A 19094-nucleotide genomic window follows, 5' to 3' on the forward strand; every position below is an offset into this window, starting at 1 on the left:
ACATATGCTATAATAAAAATGTGATATTCCTTTCTGAACAATGCAGTTTGTAATTAATATTTCTTGATGCCCAAATGTGAGAACTAAAATCATTGAAAGTAAAAAGATTCATTTTGTATATTTATAATTTTTTCTCTTCTTTGTGTTGAGGAAGATGGGGAAAAATTAGAAAATGGTATGAAGTGCTAAATAGTGTCTGGCACATACTAAGTGGTCAAAAATGTTAGTTATTACTATTGTTTAGATATTTGAATTGATTTATATTTCCTTCCTTTTTTATATGTCTATTAAATGTTTGTGACTTAAACTCTCTGACAGATCCAGATATATACCATTCAGATCCCTCATCAGGTAGGAGTTTACTGCCTAGCTCCAAGGATTATGGTTAGTTGACAGCCTCCAGCTGTTAGCTTCATCAACATCCACATTAACTTGTGAGCCAAGGTTATGATCTCAGTAGGGCAGCAGAGCAGTAATGGAGAGGTAGTCCAAGGGCCTAACCAGCCTCCCAGGGAGGATCTCCTTTTTGAATAATCTTTGCTGTGGAGCTCCTGGTTGAGCTGTTAGAAATTTTACCAGGTCAGAACTGTGGGGAAAGAAAACTAATTTTCTCTCTAGCCTTGTAGGTTATTGGCTGAGACCACCTCCCCATAATAAAAAATTAAAAAGAGAAAAACAAATGGAAATTTAATAACATGGTTACCTCCTGTATATATGGAAGAAACCCAGGACAACTGAGTAACTCCCAAAATGGCCCAAGCCACCACCTTAAATAACATCTCCAGCTAAAGAAAAAATGTTGAGGGAAAGATGGGAGGGAGGCCAGTGATGGGAGGTTATCAGGAAAAGCACAATAATCAAGGGTAGGGTTATTGTGTCGATTTAAGCCATTGCCTTCTGCATTGATAAGAGTTTCTAGAAATTTAGAGTCAGCCTCCCCTTCTTGCTACAGAGAAGGAGATACTCTTACAAATGAAGGTTTCCCTTATATGTAAATATTCCTTACAAAAGAGTAACTTTGACTTGGTTTTCAGAGCTTCTCCCATGTCTGCTGTCTTAAAAATAACCAGCTTAAAATAATCCTTATGCCAAAGAGGCATATTTTGGGGTGACAAATTCTACTTCCCTTCACAATCATGTTCTGACAGCTCCTTGTGTCTAATCCTACTTCCTCCCTTTTCTTGCTCCATCTGTTACTCTACAATAAATGTTTTTACTCTTAACTCCATCCCAGCGTCTACTTCCCAGAGAGCTCCACCTGAAACTAACATCAAATTTCACTTTGCATATATCTGAAAAAAATGTACCATGTGAAGTTTGAAATAGTTGGTCTGTTGAAGCATAATTTTTAAAATAGAGAATGGAGAATAAATATGTCAAATATTTATTTGTGGGACCAGTAAAACTACCAAAGTATAATTTGGAAAGTTAAAAACAGAATTCTTACATATGATGGGCTGAATCATGTCCTGCCAAACTTATATGTTAAAGCCCTAACCCCCAGTACCTCAGTATGTGACTATATTTGGAGATAGGGCCTTCAAAGAATGATTACAGTAAAATGTGGCCATTGGGGTGGCCCCAATCCAATTTGACTCGTGTCCTTAAAAGAAGAGGACATTTGGACACACAAAGAGATACCAGCGATACCAAAGGTACTTAAACAGAACATTGGATACCCACTTCTCCCAAAACATCTTTCTTATTTTCCAAAATAATATTAAACTGCACCAAAATTTAACTCAATGCAAGATACAAGAACAAAACAAAACCAAAAAAAGTTAAAAATATTAGGTATTATCCCTTCATTTGTCCTCGTTCCTTACTTCTTGCCTCCCACGTTTATCATCAAGTCTTATGAATTTTATCTCCAAAATGAATTTAAAATCCATCCACTTCTCTCCATCTTCACTGAAAACTGACTTGTTCTGGATGCCATTATCTAATACTTGGAATACTAAAATAACATTCCTGTTTCTACACTTGCTCAAACTCCATTAATTCTCCATATAGTGATGTTTGAAATAAATCAGATATGACATTCCCTTAATTAAACATTAAATGACTTCTCATTTAACTCAGAATGAAGTATAAAATATTTCATAATTTACCTGGTTCCAGCATACATCCCCCAAAACATTTCATACCATTCTCTTCTTATTCAATATGATTTAAGCACATTACTAATGTTTATTCCTGAAAATGGCAAGTCCTTTTCTATGTCAATATTTTTATACTAACTATTCCCTCTGCTTGAAATATACTACTTGCCCAGCACTATGCATATGTTGCTCCTTCTAATTCAAACATCAGATCACAACAACCTCTTGGGATAAGCCTTTTCTGACTACCTTATTTAAATTTGTCTGTACATGCATGCAATATCTATAAAAACATATGGTGCATTGCCTTCTTTTCACTTACTACAATATATAATTTTTTACACTTTAGTGGATATTACAAAATCTTTGCCAAACATATCTTCTACCTTCCGAACCTTCTTCATGATCTGAACTTAATATACCAGCCTGGTATTAACATCTAAAGTGAACTTAAAATGAAAGGAAATACAAACAACTGGTATTCTAAAGCCTTTTTGAAATCCTTGTAGCAAAGTCTGCATAAAGGCCTTGGAGAGTTTTGCTGGACTTGATGTTACAGCTAAGCATTTATCCTATATATTGATAAGATCCTCGAAGATGAGGAGCTGCTCTTTACCACAGGGATTCACAGGGGGAAAACAAAGATTACTGAATTTTCCATAGGTTGTGTGTCTGAAGGAAAGATGTAATTTATTTACAAACTAAGGTTTACGTGCTGAAGTGGAATACTACTGATTAGTTCAGAGGATATCTTCAAAGTGAACCCTTTCAAGTTTAGACTCTTAATACAGTACATTAAGTGCCAGGCAATGTTTCCATGACTCAGCTTCTACCTCATCTGGGGGAAAAGTAGAGGAGAAATCAATGAACAAACCCACAGTAGCTGGAGGGAGTCAGAGGAGAGAAGTTCCTCCAAGTAGAGACACTGAGCACTTCTGTCAATGTCAAGATAATTGTTTCAAGTATACTAGACACAAGTATGAATCAAGTGAGTGCTACACCAGGTACTTCTGTTCATCGAAGATGCCAGGCAAACAATTGTGTCATTATTGTTTTACCTCACATGCCTACTTCACACTTCTGAGGACCATGCATACTTTTGGATTTGGGAAATTGAGTTAAACACTAGATTAGTGTGGGTCCAAGAAAATGGTTGAATATATTTTGTGAGTTTAAGGGAAAACTGAGCGACAATAATGAGAAATGATCCTTCTTCTAAGAATTCAAAAATTGTAAATTATTATTTTTATTCCTAAAGCTGGTTCTAAACAGAAAGCCTCCAGTAGGCCTTTATTGCAGATGAAAAGATGTCATGGAACCAGTATGAAGCATGCAGACAGTGCTCATGCTTACAGCCTAACAGAAAAAAAGCACCACTCGTTTCTCATCCTCTATGTTGGTATTTGTCATAGTCGCAGACTTCCCCTGAACCTTTGATGAAAAGTAAGAAATAGTGTGCAGATGTCAACAATCTCACCCAAGCAGAGGTAACCTTATCAGCTCAGAGGACAATGAAGAGGTAGCATCCCTCCACACCCAACCTTTAGTTCTAAAGCAGCATCCTTTGAGCCATTAAACATTTTGAGAAGGCCTCATGGCCAGATAATGCTGCTACAGAAGAAGAGGAAAGTATTTCAGGAGAATAGGAAGGCCTCATGTAGTTAGAAAAGAAGGAAATTCTTGTCATATTTTGTGTGAAATAAGATGAGCTGAATGAAGCTGGACAAGCATGTGTGACATGCTGTGTAATAGGTGAAGGGCAGCCAGAAAGTCGGGAGCTGGGTCTGTTCGACAAGAGCCAATATTTCCAAACACTATTTCATGTGTTGTTTTGTTTTGACTTTTTGAAACTAAATTAAAGACCAATTACTTAATTCAGTTCCAAATGTCCAGACTTATACTCTGACAAGCCTTATGACTGCCAGATAAGTAAGATGTCATAATTTCACAAGTTGAGCTTCATATCTTGCCATGCAAGTATTATAGGGGAAAATATTGTTATGTCTGACAACCACCCTTTCTCTCTGTAACACTTTGTTTAAATTGTCACATTGCTCTGAATATAAAATGTTTGCTACTTTCATGAGCATTAAATGACAAAACTAAAAAAAAATTAACTGCAGAAGTCTATGTCCATTATGAGTGAACTCTGTTTCCTTTATGAAAAGACTGTAGACCAATACCTCGTTCTCCTAGTCTTCCTGGGCATACAGCTAGACCATAACCCCCAGCCACTTGCGACTTGTAGGGCCATGTGTTTCACCAAAAGAATGAAAGCATACATGTCACATGGCACTTTCACACTAAGATACATTGTGAGTCCGGGATCCCTGAGTCACCTGACCATAATTGCACGTATTGGGCTATTGTTTCAGTGAACAATAAATTGTGATTTCGCTAAGTTATTGACTCTTCCTTCTTTACAGCAGTTAGGCTACCATGAAAATGCAGTGAGGATATAATCTTTGTTCTGTTTTATTCGCTAAGAAAGAGCTGGTGGAAGGTAAAAAGTAAATACTACACTCTTGAGGGAGAGCAGTGTATGCTGTCCCAAAATGTGCCACTTGGGCCTGGGGATTGTTTTGAGTTGAAGGCAATTAAGACCCAGCAGACTCAGGAAAAGCTTTTTGCCTCTCCCTTAACTGCCTGCAAGAATGTACATAGAGGACTGGTACCAAGACAAGAGCTACTACCAGAGATAATTTTTTTATCCGAAAGACTTATCTGTATGTCAGGCAAGCATTTGATTACCAAACATCTGTGAGTTGCCCTTCTCCCCTTTAAAGTCCCAGGTCCCTATCCCACTCCTTAATTCAGGCTGGCATATAAACCTCAATCACCAGGGCACCTGGGTGGCTCAGTCGTTAAGCGTCTGCCTTCGGCTCAGGTCATGATCTCAGGGTCCTGGGATCGAGTCCCACATCGGGCTCCTTGCTCCGCGGGAAGCCTGCTTCTCCCTCTCCCACTCCCCCTGCTTGTGTTCCTGCTCTCGCTGTCTCTCTCTCTCTGTCAAATAAATAAATAAAATCTTTAAAAAAAAAAAAAAAAAACTCAATCACCTGACTGTCTTTGGGTTTCATGTCTTTCATGCACATGTATGACATTTGTTTTTCTCCTGTTAATCTGTCTTATGTCAATTTAATTATCAGACCAGTCAAAGAACCCAGAATGGAAGAAGGGAAAAGTTTTCCCACCCATACATTCTCTCCTGAAAGAGAACATATATCTGTCTTGGAAAATTGTAGATAAAAGTTATTATATTAAGATTCCATATTATTCATTTGTTGATATCACTGTATATATTGATTTTGGTTCCTGATACTAAGGTGTGGAAAGATCTGAAAAAGATTCTGGTTTAATGACTGTGTGTGTGTGTGTGTGTGTGTGCACACGCACATTCGTGTGCATGCGTGTGTATATGTGTGTGTGTGCACATGAGCATTGGTTCATGCATCTACCTCAGTGGTTTGTATTTTTATTCTGTCCTTTTCAATATTTTGAGTTTAAAATATATGAAAAATTTTAATGCTCTGGGCTCTGGTTCACTGCCACTTCCAAGCAATTCCCATTATTTCCAAAACCCTTATAACCACTTACTACATATGATGACTCATCCAGTTACCTTTGTTATCTGCAGCATTATTTGGGAAGGAGATTTTCAGGAACACTGTTCCAAAGTCTCTTCTGAGAACTTCGTAAGCCAAATCATCTAAGGTCTCATTTTCAGTAGTCAGTTGTCAGTATTAAAAAATGCTCTTTACCAATACAATGTAAAGTTTAAATAGATACATTTTAAAATGTCATTTATTCATATGCCATATTTTCATCAGGCTCTTTTCTCCATTCAGTGAATTATTTCCCTCTTAAGCCTTCAGGCTCAGGTTTGAGGCAAGCACATTTCATAGCCCATATGCCCTAAAATCATTGGAAGAAGAGTGAGTGGAAGGAGAAACATTCAACTTGGGATTTATGAATATAAATATTAATACCTCTTATATTCTCCATTTATCTTGGGTCTGAAGTGGGAAAACCTGTTTCTATAGAAACAAAGCTTCTGGAAAGCTTCTTTGTCACTTCTTCCCTGCTAAGCAGGTCAAGTCAAAAGATCACTCTGTGACCTCATAAAAATTAACATCAGGAACATGCAATGCAGGAAGAAAATGAATTGTTTTAAAACATCAAAGAGTTTATACATTTGTAATTCTTTTTTTAAGATTTTATTTATTTTTTTTGCGAGAGAGAGAGTGCGTGTACTCAAAAGCATGGGGGGGAAGGGGCAGAGGGAGAAGCAGAGAAGCATACTCCCCGCTGAGCAGGGAGCCTGATGTGGGGCTCCATCCCAGGACCCTGGGATCATGACCTGGGCCGAAGGCAGACACCGAACCAACTGAGCCACCCAGGCACCCCAGTATACATTTGTAATTCTTATTAACCAATAGTATATTGAATTTTTTTAATGTTAATACTTACTTTAAAATTTTAAAAAACTCATCTGATTCAAATAATTTAGTTGATTATCAGTAGAGTAAGACTGAAGATGAAAATGTGTTCCAATATTTTCTTTTAACAAAAAGTGTTATAGTAATCAGCCTCCTGAAAATTGAGATAAAAATATTTATATATAATGGGGGCATTACTTAAGTACTGATGTCAGTGTATGCCTGACAACTTGGAAAAAAACAAAAGTAGAGAGAAGAGAAGGCAATGACTTATAAAGTGTTGGAAAGATTGATTTTATATATAGCATTTCCTATTCTTTGTAGCCTCAGGTATGAGAATGAGAACTTTTTGTGTCAAGAAAGTAAGGCACCTGGAGGCTACAACCTTATTTGTAGGCACCAATACTTCCTCAAAACTACAGGTATCCTTGAATTCTAGTACTTTTATCTTGTCTTCTGGTTGAACAGTTATCAAAGCCCACTCATAACATTGGGATTTTTTTCTCCTCTCTCCCCAATCTGCTATTAACTGACTTTAGACCAGCCACTCAGACACTCTGGGGCAGGTTTACTGATTATTAAGGTGTTGCCCTTGTCCTAGATTCTTTTTTTTTTTTATTATTCTTTTTAAATTTCATCCCAGATCTAACATTCTAGGATACCATCAGGAGATCCAGAGATCTTATCTTGGTAGAAGTGTAAAAGACAAAGGAGGGAGGGGGAGAGGTGATTTCCATTTATTGCCCCAGGCAATGCTTTGCCTGGGTCCTTTAACTCTTTGCCACTGTAGGAGCCAAGATGGGCCACTTTGGCATGAACATTATTTTTGAGTTAAAAGAAATCAAAACCCCACAGAGTTAGGAAAAGTTCTTTACTTCCCTCTCAACTGCCTTCTTGTATGAGGAAGAGATCTATTAAAAAAGTTAAAAGAGGCTCCCTTTTACTTAAGTGACTTATCTGCACAATAGGGCAATCTTTGTTTTACAAACGTCTTGTTTCACCTTCCAGCTAATGGCCTCCCTCCCCTTTGTGTTCTCAGTCCCCTACTCTCTTCTTAGGGCATATGAGCTTCATGTTGCCTTATTGTCTTTGTATTTTCATGTCTATGTGGATTCCCCCTATGTACTTCTATTAAATTTGATTTTCTCCTGTTAATCTCTCTCATGTCAATTTGATTCTAAATCCCGCTAGAAGAACCTGAAGGGCAGAGAAAGGTCTTCCTCCCGACACCACCCATAGATAATGAACATCCTAATGTAAATTTGTAAGGAGACTTTTACTGATAAAGGAGATCGCTAATAATAATAACAAAAAGATTAACAACAGCAGAGGATCACATTCATTTCTGTAGCATTTAATCTCTCAGGCACGTGTTAAGGATTTTATATGCATTAAAGCTCTTAATCCTCATAAAATTCCTATGTGGCAAACATTATTATTCCCAGTTTATAGAAGAGGAAATTTAGGCTTAATCCTGAAAAGTAGCAAGGTTACAATGTGATGCCTAGAGAGGTTCAAAGTTTCAGAAAACAGGAGTTTAAGGGACTCTCAAAGATACTGCATTAAACCATATTTTTATAATAAAAATCTTTCTAAATAAAATTTCTCTAAGGCTTCAGTTTCAAAAATAATTATGTTTTATTGGTCATAATCCACCCCCCCAACTTGCTTTTTTTCTCCTGATTTAGCTTGTGTACTCAGAAAACCTTGTGACTTTGTCCTGTTGTGCTGAATCCAATTCTTTTTAGAGATTTTTCTATGCAAACTATATTTCTCTTTAGTTTCTAACCAGCTTTTTTTTTTTTCTGCTTCAGTCTTATTGTGTGTTATACTTTCAATCTCCCTGGTTTTATTTTTGAAAGTCTCAGCAAAATACTTATATAACCTCTGCTCCAGGCCTTTTCACAAATTGTCAGGCTGCTAAAGGGCCCATTTTTCAAGTCTCCCTCTTGCTATCTCAGTAAAATTGCTTCAATTCCCATTCAGTACTCTGTGTAGGCCCCAACCTTTCCTAAATACTTCTGGACATCCAAAGAAGCTTCTATTTTCATCATGACTTCTGGCTTCTAACTTTGGCTTCTCACTTTCCAGTTTGTCTTACGACCCCTCCATACTTGACCACTCCGACACATTTTGTGAGAATTGAAGGCTGGTAATGAGAATACCATTTAGATGGGGGCTGACATCATAGAACCTCAAAACAACTGAATATCACAGATCTGTTTTATTAACTATAATGTGACTATGCTACCTCTGGGGAAATATCACTAGCTGTCAATGCCACTTAGACTTACAATAGGCTCCCAGGTTTTCAGGTTGCTACCCAATACTGGTTCCTCTCAAAGTAACTAACTTCTGATGGCATCTGGAGATCTTCAACTTCAATGAGGAGAATGGGTTTATCCAGTAACATCTGTAGTGATGACTAAGGAAAAAATAGGATTTGCACTTTTAACAATATTAGAAACCCCAGTGGGATTCTTAAACATTTCAAAGAAGTTGAGAAGTGAGTAGAAGAGAGGAAGAAACAGAAATTCTTTCTAATCTGGGATTTTGAGGGCTCCAATGTTATATGTGTGATGATGGGGGAGTTTGTTAGTTACACCCTAAATTTAAACTTGGCACATAAAAAATAGCAAGCACGAATAAAATGACATACATTTTGACAAAACATCAAATTGGATCCTTATAATTGGTAAAATTTGTTGTATGTAAATTAAACTTTGAAAGATGATTTTTAAAATGACATGCAAATAAAAAATTATATTACCTCAAAGCCAAGCATATTAGTCATGTTTAATCCAGAGAAAACAGAACCAGTAGGATATAAGGAATTTGCTCATGTGACTATGGAAGATGAGAAAGCACACAGTCGGCCGTAGGCTAACTGGATACCCTAGGAAGCTGATAATATTCAGCCTTAGTCAGAAGGCCTGAAAACAAGAGGAGTCATTGATGTAAATTCCCACTAGGGGGCAGGGGCAGTTGGGGATAAGAGATGAGAAGTCCTAGCTCAATGAGGCAAAAAAAATAGGAAGAATTCCTCTCTCCTCTGCCTTTTGTTCTATTCAGACCCTCCAGGGAATAGATGATGCCCAACCACATTAGAGAGGGCAATTTACGGAGCCCACTAATTCATATACTAATCTAATCCCAAAATGCCCTCAGACGCATCCAGAAATAATATTTAATCTGAACATTATGTGACCAGTGAAGTTGACAAATAAAATTAACCATTAGAAGTCCACTCCTTGTCAATTTAGCACCCATATTCATCTCCTTAAACTATACCTAATCTCCAAACAAAAACAAAAACAAGGTAACAGTTCTACCTAACATGATACAACTCTCCTGCATACAACTGAAAACTTACTTACCCCTTCCCCAGAGGAGGAGGTAAAGTCCTTGAGGGATGTTTACTGTTCCTGATGTCCCATAACTTAAATACTATTATGAAAAAGTGATAATATTTAAATGTTATGATATAAAAGCAATAAATCTCAAGTTACATAATAAGGGGCTAAGAGAAAAAAAGCAAAAAACAAAAAGAAAACAAATACACCCAAATGTATTTATAGCAAAGTAAGTAGGAAATACTTATAACAATTACAATTCTGTCTGTAAATGGTCACATGGTCATAGCTGGTTATTTGTAACTAACTTCTTCCACTACTCATTCTCTATTCCCTTGCCTCATGGCCAGTCAAGTTGACAAATAAAATTAACCATCATACCAAAACTGGAAAGGAATGCTTCCAAACCCAACTTGAATTATTTCATTGATTGAGAATAATAAATAGTAATTTCAGAGGCCTAAGAGAAATCATAGGGGTGCTATATAGGAAAGAAAGAAGCAAATCAATAAACTAAATTCCTTGTGTCTCTAAGACTTACAGGCAAAGTGGCTTGATTAATTGACAATAAACTTTTTGCTTAGGTAAAAGTAATTTCTGTTCATTGTAGAATGCTCCAAAAATTAAAAACAAACTTTAAAAATCACTCATAAGCCATCATTTCTGAGTGAATTCATATTAATATTTAAAAAATTTTTTCAACTCATTTTTCTTATGGATTTCTTAAATTTATTATGTATTTTTCTAATATTATAATCATCTTAAGTAATATAAATATTTTTAAAAAACAATTTTTATGTCCGTAAAATATAATATCTATTTGGTGGATAAAATATATTAGCCATTCCTTTATTTTGGTCACTTATATCTGCAGTTTAAAAAATTATTACAGGATATGCTGCTATCAATATCATAATACATAAATTTTGCCTGTATAGCTCTTTATCTCTTTAGGTCTAGACTTTGAGTTCATTCATAATGGCTATGAATTTTTTCTAAGGTACAGAAGACTGTAGATTTCCAGGAAAGTTCACATTTTAAACTCTCTACTGCGGTGTGTACAAATGTCTAAGACTATATAGTTTCAGTAGTAATGACTATTAAATATTTTGTTTTTATTTTGGTACTTTGATAGCTTAGAATGATCAAAACTATTTTCCCTTTTTCATTTTCAAGTTTTTAACCAGTTAGGAATTTAAAAAATGTTCATGTATAATGATGTATATTTCAGAATCTTAGAGCTCTAGTGGTTATTTTGTCCAACCTCTAATATAACTATATATGCAGTTCAAATTTGAAAACTCATGTGGAGCTCATTACTTCCTATTGTATGATAATTAAATAAAATAATTAGATCTGGAGATCAATCCAATTAGGAAAACTCTACCACTAATGAAAACATACTTAGTAAAAAGGGAATCTTCCAAAATGGAAGCTCAACATCAATGATCCAGGATATTGCAATGCAAATGCCTATGTCTTTCCATGTGCAGTTTCAATGTGTCATAAAAATAGGATGATTAAAATAGTTACATATAAAAATGGCATCAAGGTGAAAATAAAACAAAAATTTGTTACTTGATTTTAAGAGAGACTGCTAAAAGGGAATTAAGAATTTCAGTGTTAAATAAGTTTATATGGGGATGCCTGGGTGGCTCAGTCGTTAAGCGTCTGCCTTCAGTTCAGGTCATGATCCCAGGGTCCTGGGATGGAGCCCTGTGTCTGGCTCCCTGCTGCACAGGAAGCCTGCTTCTCCCTCTCCCACTCCCCCTGCTTGTGTTCCCTCTCTCGCTGTGTCTCTCTCTGTCAAATAAATAAATAAAATCTTTAAAAAAAAGAAGCTTATATGGAGAATAAGTTAAATCATCTTTCATGCTATTCCACAAAGAATATTTTAAGTGTTGAGAGAGGGTGGATTCTCCCAATATTGTAGAAAAAGTACAGATACATTGGAATCAGGTTGTCCCAGGTTTAAGACCTGCTACTTACTGCTCACATGACTTCAATTTCTGTGAATCTTGTTTTATTTTGCAATAAAATAGAGAAAATATTATTTCCTGGACTGCTGTTAGAATTTAAAGGGATAACATACATAAATATCAGTGTCTGGCTTATCATAACCGCTGAATTAATGTTAGATCCCTTTTCTACCTCTCTTTCACTGTTCAGAAACACCAATTTTATTTTTCAGATATAATGCAAACAATTTAGTATTCTAAGATTTTCTATCTGGTTGCTCACTTTGCCCTCCAGATATATACAACTGCACTCTGACATTCTTCAACAAAGTACTGGATTGTCTCCTGGATCTTTCAACATAGACTCTTACTTTTTTTTCTTATTTCTTCTGCTTAGAGTGATGGTCTATCAATCCAGATTTCTCAAAAAGCCCTCTCTAATTAACAGTACCTTAGATTAATTGTATCTCTATTTTAAGTTTGTTCAACACCTCTCTCTATGAGTTTTATCATCATGAAACACTGTCTTTTAATCCAAGGTTTTCTTCTCCTGGATTATAGCTCTTTGAGGGCAAGGATTCAAGTTAACAGGCATTTCAATTGAGGACATTTTGCTTGTTATTCAGTAAGCTCTGTACTTTAGGGGACAGAAAGGCAAATTAATACAAGTTAGAAGGTCAGATAACCAAAAGTTTAGTTGGAAAAAAATTAATATAAATAATATGTGAGTTAAAAAGTAATATGAACATTCAAAAAAAGAAGAATTAGGCTCATACTCACTGTTTTCATTTGACATAAGTCAAGATATTAAAAGACTCATTCTCAGTTGGAATAAGTTCGCCATCAGTGATGCAGCATAAAACAGCTAATTGAAATCCTTTTACTTTTTTTCTTAAATCGGGTTGCGTCTTAGATTTTTTTTTCCAAAAAGAAAGTGACTGTTTAGACTGACTTGAAATCATACTGCTTTGCACCCTGAGTCATTGTTGCAGAAACAGATAAAGAAATGGTAGGCTGCGATTTTTTTTTGAGGGGAAAAAGTAGATCCTTCCCTTGATGATGAATGAATATTGTAGTTATTTTATGATGCTCAAAGTCTTGTGAGAACAACGTGTGAGTGCTGGGAATTTGAGAATCACTTGATAATCAATGTTGCAGGCACCCTGTTGCTTATGAAAAAGTAACTGCCATTACCACTGTAATTTGGCAAGGATTGTGAAGGGAAAGTCTGAGTATAAAAATAAATCTGAAGGATTACTATTTGGTCTTGCACATATAGCATCTAGTTAAAGTGGCAGAGAAACAGGAACAGTTCATTTTGTGTTCTTTTTATAGTTGCAGGGTATTCCAATAAATAAGGCTGAGATGTGAAACCATGTTTCAAATCTAAGATGATGTAGACTATAAGATAAAATGAATTTCATTTGTTTATACAAGAAATAAATAATTTTCTAAAGAGATATATCATTCTAGAATGTTCCCAAATCATAGGACTTATTTAAGAATCTTTAGTAGAAACTCACAAGTCCTTTCTTATTTTAAAATAAATTCACTCCAATGAAAGTCTTCTGCAGAAAATATTTGTAAAGAGAATGTATTGGCTTTCTCTTGCTGCCGCAAACTTACGGACTTAAAACAACATGATTTATAATCTTACAGTTCTATAGCCCGAAAGTCTCATGCAGGTCTTGTCAGGCTGAAATCTATCAATGGGGCTGCATTCCTTCCTGGTGGCTCTAAGAGTGAATCGATTTCCCTGTTTATTCAGGTTGTTGGCAGAATTCAATTCCATGCGATTGTAGGACTGAGGCCCTCTTTTCCTTGTTCGTTATCAGTTAAAGGTCGTTCTAAGCTTCCCATATTCCTTGGCTCATGACCCTCTTCCTTCATTTTCAGGATAGTAATAGCAGTCTTCCCCTGCTTTCATTGTCTCATTTTTCTGACCCAGTCTTCAAACCTTCTCTTCTACTTTTAAGGACTTATGTGATTACATTGGGCCCACTTGATTAATCTAGAATAATCTCCCCCTCTCTAAGTCCTTGAAGTCTTTAAAATCTTATTTGCCAATTAAGGCAACACATTATAGGTTCTGGGGATTAGGGTATGGACTTTCTTTTTATTATTAGAGAGGGTTATTCTGCCTGCTTACTGCAGGGAGATAAAAGGATGCCAGATGTTCTCCCTCTGCTTTTCCTAAATTGCTAAGTGGGCATGCAGAAGCTTTATTTATCACATGATTTGAGGAGATAAGTAAATGCTTAGAAAATGATCTACTTGTGTTGTTCAGGGTGGTTGATAGGCTATTGATTTTTATATGAAATCAGTTTATCCAGTGTTTATAACCATAGTTGGGCAAATGTGGGTGTCTGGTTGCAGGGAGGTTGGGGAGTGAGCGAAAAAATCTAAAGCTCCCAGCTCAGGATTTTACTTTCCTTTTTGAAAAATTCTCCATATTTACAAGTTGGAAAAAAATGCTTTAGATAAAAATAAGCAGTCTGTGAGTATGTTTGTTTATGTGTGTACACCAAGTGGGTATGGAAGCCAACAGAATTTGACATTTTTAGGTTCAGATATAATATTATTTGGTCTGAGAATCTAGTTTTGTTTTAAAAAGTTAAAATAACTCTTTCTGAACATGTGGCACTAATTAAGAGACAAATTACATATCTGACTATATTTGTCTCCAAGATACAGCTTAATTTACAGTGAGGATTGACTAATATTCTATCTACATTTAAATTAGGGATAAGTATTTATATTGATATAGAACAAGACAAGGGCTTGTTTGTTTTCCTTTGTCTACTGGAATTCGGTACTAAATAATAATACATTATCAGTTGTTAAGTCTGTCAAGGAAAGTAGTTTTTGTATGTGTGTGTTAATAGGCATTCACTGGAAAAATTTTATGTTTTCTCTATAACAAAAGTAATTTTATCTTATTTATACAATGCTCGCTAAGGTGTAAAATCCTTAGAGGTTTGTGTCTAGTCATGTCAGAAAACCTGTAGTTGAAAAGTAGTTATAGTAAGGAATTACACTAGTTTTTAGAAAAACATTCAATAAACTTGAGCAGGTATTTTGCAAAATAATATGTGAAGTGAATCTTATTTAACATATAATAGTTTCAGTAAAAATGAATGTTACTCTTCAAGTACTGATGAGTAAAGAAGGCTGTAATTATGCTATGCACAATGTTTCCTGAAATCTAAATTTCAGAGGTGCTTTCTGTGAATCATTCGAACAGAATGAAAGGAAAAGAAGAAAAAAAAAGTCACAGAAACCCTTCAAGTGAGTTTTTTCCCTGAATCTGAGCAGTGTGCCAATTCGTTTTTCAGAACCATTATGTTAATGATAGTTAAATGGCTCATTTTGGGTTGTTCTCTTAGTGACAGAAAATATTAATCTGCTTAAATAATTGAACTTCAAAGACAGTTGAACCTCAGAATGCTAACCTAACATTAGCATCTTTTGAAGTCATCAAAAAGAGAATAGAAGATCTCAAAAAATATGGCTCATTTTTTTCTCCTTGTTGAAGAAAGGAAAGGGAAAGAAAAGATGATATGTGTAATGTGCAACCCATATTAGACATTATAGTATGAAACATTTCTTCAGAGTAATTCCTTTCCATAGCTTCTCTGGAACAGTACATTTGCATGGCTTCTCTGAAAATTCCAGTTCAAGAAATTCTTGTAATTGTGATGCAAAAAGAAAAGTTGTTGCTACCTAATGCTTAGAGACATATTATCTAAAGAAACATTCTGTACACCTCAGCTGAGGCTGCACCACCCGTTTGAGATCTTTGAATTTTTCCACTTTTTAAAATAACTGAACTCAAAGGACATCTAAACTTAGTGTAAACCACAGTATGGACAGTGAAATTGTAGGTTAATGTACTTACTGCAATGCCCAAACCCCTCTAGTTGTGTGTGTGTGTGTGTCTGTGTGTATGGGAGGATAAGCACTATTTCTATTCTCAAAGTCTTAAAACCTTGCATAAAGTCCTCATCCTTACCTCAGAGATGGCAAAAACTACAATAAATGATCCACCTCCATGTACAACACGGTGAATTTTAATGCCCCCCCCCCACTTTGGGGAAGGGAGGTCACACTGCACAATTTTGGAGACACCCTAAAGTTGGCACTTTGGTATAGAAAGGATTTGGTCCTATTTCTTGCTGGCTTAGGATACTAAAAGACACATAAAGTTGGTTGCTCAAACCCTCTGGACTGGGGTGGGGCAGAAGGTGTACAGGAAGGTGGTCTGGAACAGAAGGGCTGACCATGGGTGTGGGCTCAAGTACTTGTTGACAGAGATAGGTGATTCTGGGTGGCTGCTGGGGTGGCTGAGGGCAGCCTGAGTGCTCAGGCCAGGTAGATGCTACTCTGGTGGCCATTGTCTGCCTAGTCCACCAACTCACTGATCTGGAACTATAGCTGGAGCTCCCTCTGGGCCCCCTCCACAGAGTCGCTGATGTGGATGCTAAAGTCCTCCCCCCCAAGTCCCCCCGCCATGGTGCTGAGGGCAGCCTCAGCTGAGTTGGTGTGTCCTATCATGGCCCTTGAGGAGCAGACCACGTTAGGGCTTTCCCCGACCATGGCCCCATGGGGCTGAAGCTCATGTGACTGATGAGGGCTGGGTAGAAGGGCTTCCTTGGCAGATCATGGTAGTGCTCAGCAAGGCTCTCTCTGGTGCCTGCAACATCTTTATTGCCACCAGCTGGAAGCCCCTCCTTTCCAAGTGTTGGATCACATCCCCAACAAACTGCTGCTACACCCTATCTGGTTTCAATGCAACCAGGGTCCACTCCTGGGTCCAGAAGGACCCTCTGGAGTTGGGGCATGCAAGCAGTCTCTGCAGTGCTGCATTCCCCAAGAGGCAGACCATGGCCTCCAGCCTGCCCACAGGCTGCTGATGAGCATAGAGTGAGCGCGGTGGATAGAACCCTGTACAGTCTAGTTTTAATTTGATTTGACAAAACATAGATGAGTTTGATGCTTTCTTTCATTTAGATAATGAAACTAAACCAAACTTCCCTAGTTTACTTTGCCATTGTTATTTAGTATTGGTATCTGTTGAAGTCCATTGTAATTGGAAGTGGTTGATATTTAAATGGACATTATTTGTTAATGTAATGTGAAATATTGTTATTGTTAAGAAAAAAGCAGATTTGAGGGGTGCCTGGGTGGCTCAGTAGGTTAAGCATCTGTCTTCAGCTCAGGTGACCATCCCGGAGTCCCCAGAAGAAGCCCCATGTCAGGCTTCCTTCTCAGCGGAGAGTCTACTTCTCCCTCTCCCTCTGCCCATGCCCCTGCTCTTTCACTCTCTCTCTCTCTCTCTCACACTCACTCTCTCTCTAAAATAAATAAAATCTTTTCAAAAAAGAAAAAAGCAGATTTGAAATAATACTCTAAGTACCTTTCTTAATGTTTTATTTTTAAACATCCCCCCACCTCAATATAGGTATAACTGAAAGGGTTGTACCGCTGTAAGCATACATAAGAAATACTTTCTATTTGAGAGGACCATATGGTTCTTGTCACTTCTCTTAGTAATGTGTTCTATCACCTTGATTGATTTGAGAATGTTGAACCACGCTTGCATCCCAGAGATAAATCCCACCTGGTCGTGATGGATAATCCTTTTAATGTACTGTTGGGTCCTATTAGCTAGGATCATGTTGAGAATTTTGGCATCCATAATCATCAGAGATATTGGTCTATAATTCTCCTTTCTGATTGGGGTCTTTGCCTGGTTTTGGGATCAAGGTAATGCTGGCCTCATAGAATGAGTCTGGAAGCTTTCCTTCTGTTTCTATTTTATGAAACAGCTTCAGGAGAATAGGTATTATTTCTTCTTTGAATGTTTGGTAGAATTGCCCAGGGAATCCATCAGCCCTGGACTCTTGTTTTTTGGGAGGTTTTTGATCACTGCTTCCATCTTGTTACTGGTTATTGTTCTATTCAGGTTGTAGATTTCTTCCTCTTTCAGTCTTAGTAGTTTATAGGTTTTCCAGAAGGCATTCATTTCTTCCAGGCTGCTTAATTTATTGGCATATAATTGTTGATAATAATCTCTAATAATTGTTTTTATTTTCTTGATGTTAGTCGTGATCTCTCCCTTTTCATTCATAATTTTGTTAATTTGGGTCCTTTCTCTTTTCTTTCGGATAAGTCTAGCCAGTGGTTTATCGATCTTATTAACTCTTTCAGAGAACCAGCTTCTAGTTTCGTTGATCTGCTCTACTGTATTTCTGGTTTCTAATTCATTGATCTCTGCTCTAATCTTAACTATTTCTCTTCTCATGCCTGGCTTAGGCTTTATTTGTTCCTCTTTGTCCAGTTCCTTAAGGTGTAAAGTTAATTTACGTATTCGGGATTTTTCTATTTTTTTGAGTGAGGCTTGGATGGCTATGTATTTCCCCCTTAGGACCACCTTTGCAGTATCCCCTAGGTTTTGGAACCAATGTGTTTTTATTCTCCTTGGTTTCCATGAATTGTTTAAGTTCTTCTTTGATTTCCTGGTTGACCCAAACATTCTTATGCAGGATGGTCTTTAGCTTCCAAGTGTTTGAATTTCTTCCAGATTTTTTCTTGTGATTGAGTTCCAGTTTCAAAGCATTATGGTTTGAGAATATGCAGGGAATAATCTCAATCTTTTGGTATTGGTTGATGAACTTTTGGCACTTTGTCAAAATAAAAAGCTTCTACACAGAAAGGAAACAGTCAACAAAACAAAGAGGCAAGCCACAGAATGGGAGAAGATTTTTACAAATGACACTGCAGACAAAGGGTTGATATCCAAGATGTATAAAGAACTTCTCAAACTCAACACCCAAAAAACAAATAATCAAGTCAAAAAATGGGCAGAAGACATGAACAGACACTTCTCCAAAGAAGACATACAAATGGCTAACAGACACATGAAAAAATGCTCAAAATTATTAGCCATCAGGGAAATTCAAATTGAAAACACATTGAGATACCACCTTACACCAGTTAGAATGGTGAAAATTGACAAGGCAAGAAACAACAAATGTTGGAGAGGTTGTGGTGAAAGGGGAACCTTCTTACACTGTTGGTGGGAATGCAAGTTGGTACAGCCACTTTGGAAAACAGTGTGGGGGTGCCTCAGGATGTTAAAAATACGGCTACCCTATGACCCAGCAATTGCACTCCTGGGAATTGACCCCAAAGATAGAGATGTAGTGAAAAGAAGGGCCATATGCACCCCAGTGTTCATAG

At 36.8% G+C, this 19094-nt stretch overlaps 1 pseudogene; it reads right to left on the bottom strand.

Annotated features, from left to right (window-relative positions):
- Positions 1–16214: 16214 nt before the first annotated feature.
- Positions 16215–16737, bottom strand: LOC112812582 (nucleoside diphosphate kinase, mitochondrial pseudogene; annotated as a pseudogene).
- Between the last annotated feature and the right edge of the window lie 2357 nt (positions 16738–19094).

Source organism: Callorhinus ursinus, unplaced genomic scaffold (genome assembly GCF_003265705.2).
Source record: "Callorhinus ursinus isolate GAN/ISIS: 27379988/994484 unplaced genomic scaffold, GSC_fseal_2.0 scaffold16, whole genome shotgun sequence".
In the NCBI taxonomy this organism is placed as follows: Eukaryota; Metazoa; Chordata; class Mammalia; order Carnivora; family Otariidae; genus Callorhinus; species Callorhinus ursinus.